A 6,438-nucleotide genomic window follows, 5' to 3' on the forward strand; every position below is an offset into this window, starting at 1 on the left:
TAGTAACTGTGAGCAAGTGCATAAAGCTTCAATTGTGAAGGTCTAGTTGGACTGCTAGCCCTTTAGTCCAGAAATCACTACGTGAACAGCAGACACACAGTGTGATCGGTGACCAGTCATGTCACCTCTTTCCAAGACAGTAGGTGACTGGCCACTGCATATCGGTTACTCAGTTCATGCAGCACAGACAGCAAAGCATGCAGTTGTGGTGCCTCGTCTCCCACAGATGAACTCAGGGGACATTTTACAAAGATGGATAACAAACAGGGAACTGGCCAATAAAGATGAAAATGCAGCAAAGCAATGAAACGTGATAGAAATTGGAATATAGGGGCGCCTGGGTGGCTCAGTCGTTAAGCATCTGCCTTCAGCTCAGGTCATGGTCCCAGGGTCCTGGGATCGAGCCCCGCATCGGGCTCCCTGCTCGGCGGGAAGCCTGCTTCTCCCTCTCCCACTCCCCCTGCTTGTGTTCCCTCTCTGGCTGTCTTTCTCTGTCAAATAAATAAAATCTTTAAAAAAAAAAAAATAAGAAAAAAAATAAAATAAAAAATAGAAATTGGAATATAGATGGGAGTTAGGAACAGGCAAGGCACTTGTTTAAACTCCTCCTGGCAAGACTTTCCAAAGAAATACTTTGATTCTCAATGTCTGTAATGTTTCAAATTAGTGTATTTAATATTTGTACTACTTTTTCTCTTAGCAACAGTAATGTTTTCACAAACCTTTTGAAAGGTCAGTCGTAATTTTCCCCACGGATCATTAAGGTTATTTTGCACAGTTGCAGCTTGCTTGGTCCATTTTACAGCCTCTGAAACCATGGTGAGGACCCCTATATTTAGAGAGAGATGGGGGCATCTGGGTGGCTCAGTCAGTTTAGCGTCTGCCTTCGGCTCAGGTCATGATCCCAGGGTCCTGGGATCGAGTCCCGCATCAGGCTCCCTGCTCAGCGGGGAGCCTGCTTCTCTCCCCCGGCTTGTGCTCTCTTGCACACTAATAAATAAAATCTTTTTAAAAAATAAAAATTAAAAAGAGAGAGATATGGGCGTTCTCAGCAAGTGAGCAAGGGAAAGCAGGGCATTCTGAAGCTAGCCATGGCGGGGAGCACGCTGTAGGGCAGGAGGATTGGTCGCAGGGGTGGGTGTGCAAATAGTGCTACTGGAACCTCAGAGCAGGAACACAGGGGGAGAGCTCTGCGCAGAGGGACGCGGCCACAGACAGAAAATGCAGGCCAGCGCCCAGAGGGGGACTGGGAGAAATATCTTTTTTTTTTTTTTTTTTTTAAAGATTTTTTATTTATTTATTTGAGAGAGAGAATGAGAGAGAGCAAGCACATGAGAGGGGGGAGGGTCAGAGGGAGAAGCAGACTCCCTGCCGAGCAGGGAGCCCGATGCGGGACTCGATCCAGGGACTCCAGGATCATGACCTGAGCCGAAGGCAGTCGCTTAACCAACTGAGCCACCCAGGCGCCCTGGGAGAAATATCTTAACACCTGCCTCTGCGGGTCTCCCCCTTCCCCCTCCCCCCAGCTTGGCGGGTGCTTTCTTCCCCCTGGGTGCACCCAGCTGAAAGGCAGCCGGCAGTAGGTCCAGGCAATGCAGTCTGTCTGGTCAGGCTCCCAGGGCAAATGACAGGGTAGCGGTGGGCGGAGCCTGGAAAGGGGCGGAAGTACACTTAACATGCGTTGACATTTTTATGTCCATGCCCTGCAGTCCAGGGCAAAGTCACCTGCATCTCTGATGCTCAGTGCTAACACATTCCCTTGGTAAAGACTAAGTGAACACGCATGGGAATGTGGGGTTCCATTCTTCCAACACAGGGCTCCTGACATCTGCACCCTGGAATTCCCTTGGTGCTGTCTGTCATATTGGCTGGGACACAAAACACAAACAGGGTCAACGGGAAGGAGAAAAAGCGAACTCAATGTTTTTCAGCCAGTGTTTATAGGGAAAATTTCTATGGAGAGTCCCCCAAACTCGGTAGATTTTCAGCAAGATGGGCTGGGAAAGTTTCAAATTACATTCTAAATGCAACAGACAGAACGTCAGGGCGGGCGTGGGTACATCTCAGATGTTACTGCATATAAAGCATATTGCTTGGGATCAACTGTTCAAGCATTTTACTTTCTGTCATGAGTTTCTGTAACTTATATAAGGCATTTTGTGTGCTTTAGCTACATCTCTGGAAATCTCTTGGGGGTCTGGGACCTTTGTTAAACAAAAACTCGCTATTTAAATAGAAAGGAAGCGCTGGTTGGCCTTCAGCAGAATGCTAGGCTTTTTGCAGCTCTATTGCTCTGAGGCTGATTCCGGGAGGAGCATCTCCATCCAGGAGGCCCCAGGCCCTGGGGGTCTCCCCACGAAGCCCATGTTGCTGGCTTCCTTGCAAGAGGGTGAAGAGGATCGGTAGGGCAGAGTTTCTCAGCCTCAGCACTACCGACATCTGGGGCCGGATAACCCTTTGCTGTGGGTGCTGTTCTGCGCAATGCCGGACGCTCATCAGCATCCCTGACATCCCCCCCCCCCCCCCGCTAGATGCCCGCAGGGCCGGCTGCAGCTGCCACAGCCCAAGTCTGCAAAACCACCCCCTCCCCACCACTGAGAGGTTAAGAAGCAGTGAGAGAAGAGGGTCCCAGCGAAGCCCTCACAGAAAAGAGCCGTGCTAAAAATAGCTGAGGCAGACCTTATTTGTCTGATGCTCCAAATTCAGGGACTTAGAAAGAAACCGTATTTCCCAAGCCAACGTTCAGCGCACGTGACTTCAGGGAGGCTTTTTAAAGAAAACACTCTTCTGTGAGTTTATTTCTTCACCAGCAGTACACAGGTTGTACCACATTTGTGTAGGGGTTTTTTCCGCCCCCTCCTCTCTTCCCCCCTTTAATTCTCACGACCATCTCCCTCAATAAAGCTCTTGCATGTCTAATCCCATCTTGGCTCCTGCTTCTAGGAGGATTTAAACTGGTTCAATGACTCAGTGCTGCTGCCGATGAGGCTCCCTGTGCCCCCCCCAGGGGATGCGGCTCCGATGGCTACAAGAGTGGGCCTCAGCTGCCAGCCCCCCCATCCCTCCGGGACAGGAGGCCAGGCTGCCCCTGGCTGCCTCTGGGCAATGACTGAGCACGGCAGAGGGGCTCGGCAGGGGCCCCGGTGCCACACCCTTCCCACCCAATGCCGCCCTGGGGACTCCTCTAATGGGGAAGTTCAGCCTGCAGAGTCCCCAGAGGCCTGGCCAAGATTTTCTCAGAATTGCACTGCGGCCTGTGGCCTGGGGCCCTTCCTCCTCAGTCCTTCTCTCCCTCTCTGCTTAAGCAGGGGGGCTGGGCCTGTATTGCAGAGGGCTCCCCCTGCCTGTTCCTGCTCCCTCAAATCCTTGATCCCTCACAGGTGTTTCCCCAAATAACCCTCTTGCACTTCTAATCCCATTTTGCTGTCTGTTCCTCAGAGGATCAGACAAGTAATGGATTCCCTTCACTACAAAAATGGACTTGTATAAACCCAGACTGTTTGTAGCAAAACTATATCCCAGGTAATCGAATAGTGATAATACTTAGTACCAGAAAATTGGGATGTATGATCACGCCCCCTAGGTTTCCTGAGAGTGGACTGTATTTCTAAGTCAGGATTATCTGTACTAAGAATGGCCATTTCTTACTGCCTTCCCTACCCCTTTTACTGGGACTTCCTCCAATAATTCAGAAGGCGCCTACACAGCAATGGTATCCTAATTCCCCCTCCTCCCCGTGCCGCCCCCCCCCGCCTGCTGCCCCTGCCAACATGGCTCTGGAATTCCATTCTATCCAGATAGAGAAAGGGAACCCTGGATCTGTTAAGGTGACAGAGATATGAATACTCTAAGCTAAGCTGCTATCCCCACCCCTGCCCCCCCCACAAATCCCCCTCCTTATTCTCATCCATCTCTTCTTCCTCTTCCAATGGGATGATCCTTATCCCACCATGAAGATATGAGACTAGGATAGAGAGAAGGCTGCAACTTGAAGGTCAAGGCTTTGCCTTTGCAGTGAGAAAGAGAAAAGTAGTCCCTGGCAGCAGGCTCCGACCAGCCTGGGGCTCACAGCTAGACTGCGAAGTTCTGCTGCTGAATACAGCCGATCTCACGGATCACATCAGGCAAGGTCTTCCACAGTCATGTCTGAGGGCAGACAAAATCAAGGCCAATGTGTAAACCCCCAAACCCACCCAACGTCCCCCACTCCCAGCTAACGCAAGTGATGGCTGTCTCTTTACCAACCACAGCTTTAGCTCCGCTGTTTTTGTCTCAGCTTCTATATAAAAATTGAGATACCCAATCATAGAATGGATCCTGCTTTCTTGAAACTGCCCCCACAGTCCTTAACACAAGTTCTATTCTAACTCCCTTGTAACACCTTCAGACTGAGATGCCCCTGGACTCATCTAGACAAGTATGCAGTCTCCCTCATTGCAACAAATCAGTAAATCCAACTTTGTTCCTGGTGGTCTTTGGCTGTGGGCAGAGACAGGTGGTCCACAGGTGGCCAGGTCCTGGCCTGTCCTGGGACTTCAGCTCCTGGGCCTGTTTCCAAGGTGCTGCATCCATCCTATGAGCGAAAAAGAGAAGAAACTGAAGGCAAGACAATGACCAAAAAAAAAAAAAAAAGAAAGAAAGAAAGAAAAGAAAAGAAAAGAAAAGAAAAGGCTTCATAAATACAGCTGAGGTGTAGATGAATCTCCTGACTCTGGTTCCAATTCTAACTAGCTGCTCTGCGGCCTTGAACAACTCATACAAAAGTGGAGCTACATGTATCCTTCAGAGGTCTGCAAAGTAAGTTTTAAACAAGTCAAGGATGAGAACAAGCGGGCCCAATGGCCGGCATACAAAACGCACTTGCTCGTGGCTGGGAGGAACTGGCAGGGTGAGGGAAAGATGGAAGGTACAGAGAACATGATGGTGAAAGTCTGATCATCTCAGGGAGAGAGAAGAGCTAAGAACATCAGAGGGAAACAGAGCCGTGCATGGAACCTAGAAGACAGAGAAAAGGGGAGGCCAAGTTCATCCCGACTGGGAATCCTCTGCCCTTGAAGTATTCCTCAGCCAAGGGAAAACAGATCTGGGGAGAAATGGTGCGGGGCTGGCAAGATGGGGCAGATAAGCACCGAGAGAAGGGTCAGGGAGATGAGGAGAGGGACATCCACCCCCGGGAATGGAGTTCAAAGTCCCCCGCTGAGCGTGAGCTGAAGCGGGAGCCCCAGATGGGCAAGGGTTCCCCTTACCTTTATGTGTCAGAAGGAGGCTGGACTCCAGAGCAGGTGCCAGGGCCCAGGCTCACAGCAGCCTTTACCCACGACTCCACCTTGGGTTCTCTCAGCAGCCGCCAATTTAGAAATGTACAGGCCTTTCAAGAGAAACAACAGATCAATGACGAGGGTGGCCTTCCAGAGACTCAAGAGGCCAAAATTAACAGCCCAACCTCGAACGGGTGCGAGGAAGCAGTTAGGAACACAGACGCTTTCAAGGAGGGACGACACGAAAGGGGCCGTGAGCTCGAAGACGAGCGTCGGAGAGGCGCCTGGAAGGGTTTCCGCACTTCCCGCCCGCGCCCGGCTGGAGGGCCCCGAAGCCCCGCCGTCCTCGCACCCCGCCACCCTTCCGAGCTGCGGACTTTAACTGTGGGAGGGCGAGGCATGCTCACCCCCCTCGCAAAAAAGCGGGCCCAAACCGCGAGGTGAGGGGTCTGCTAGAGCAAACCTCTTGTGTCCTCAGCGGTGAAGACGTTCGCCAGAAACTCACTCGGCGAGCCCGTGGCACAGTTTCATGGATAAACGGGCTCGTTCTCCGTCCGCCCACGTCCTCGACTGGGGTCCTGGCAGCTTCCTCACTCGCACGCCGCCGCGCCCTCAAACGTGCCATCAACGCGCTTCTGCGCTCCGATCAGCGCCCTCTACCCGGAGGCCCACGTGCGAGGCTCCTTTGCGGGCAGGGCCGAGCGGGGCTCACGGCCTCCTCGGTGCTGTCCCACCCCGACCAGAGGGCGGTTCTCGGCTGTGTGCGGAGGGGGCGGGCCTGCCGAGGGACGAGGACCGACCCGACTTCGCGAGACCAACGGCGCCAACCGCCTGGTGATATCCAGCCAACTGCTGCCCGGCCCCGCCCCCCACGATCCCGCCCCCCCGCATGGCCCCGCCCCGTCTGACACCGCCCCGTCTCCCCTCCGTCCAGCCCCCCGCCCCCGCATGACCCCGCCCCCGTCTGACCCCGCTCCACCCCGTTCAGCCCCGCCCCAACCTGGCTCCGCCCCAGCCCGGCTCCGCCCCATCCGCCCCCGCCACGCCCTACCATTCCCGGCTCCGCCCCTCCCGGCTCCGCCTGGCCCCGTGCCGTCCGGCTCCTCCCCCTTCCTGCCCCTCCCCTCCCCAGCAAGTCCCCGCCTACGCCACGCCCCTGCCGCATCCGTTTCCCCACCCT

The 6,438-nt window shown here is 53.7% G+C and overlaps 1 long non-coding RNA gene across 1 annotated transcript; it reads right to left on the reverse strand.

Moving 5' to 3' along the window:
* Nucleotides 1-3,896: 3,896 nt before the first annotated feature.
* Nucleotides 3,897-6,065, reverse strand: LOC116637049. Its single transcript, XR_004300410.1, has 3 exons — nucleotides 5,722-6,065; nucleotides 5,247-5,368; nucleotides 3,897-4,573 (listed from the first exon to the last, which is right to left on the reverse strand). It is a non-coding gene; the product is annotated as an uncharacterized LOC116637049 (long non-coding RNA).
* Between the last annotated feature and the right edge of the window lie 373 nt (nucleotides 6,066-6,438).

This window comes from Phoca vitulina, unplaced genomic scaffold (genome assembly GCF_004348235.1).
Source record: "Phoca vitulina isolate PV1807 unplaced genomic scaffold, GSC_HSeal_1.0 scaffold13, whole genome shotgun sequence".
Classification (NCBI taxonomy): Eukaryota; Metazoa; Chordata; class Mammalia; order Carnivora; family Phocidae; genus Phoca; species Phoca vitulina.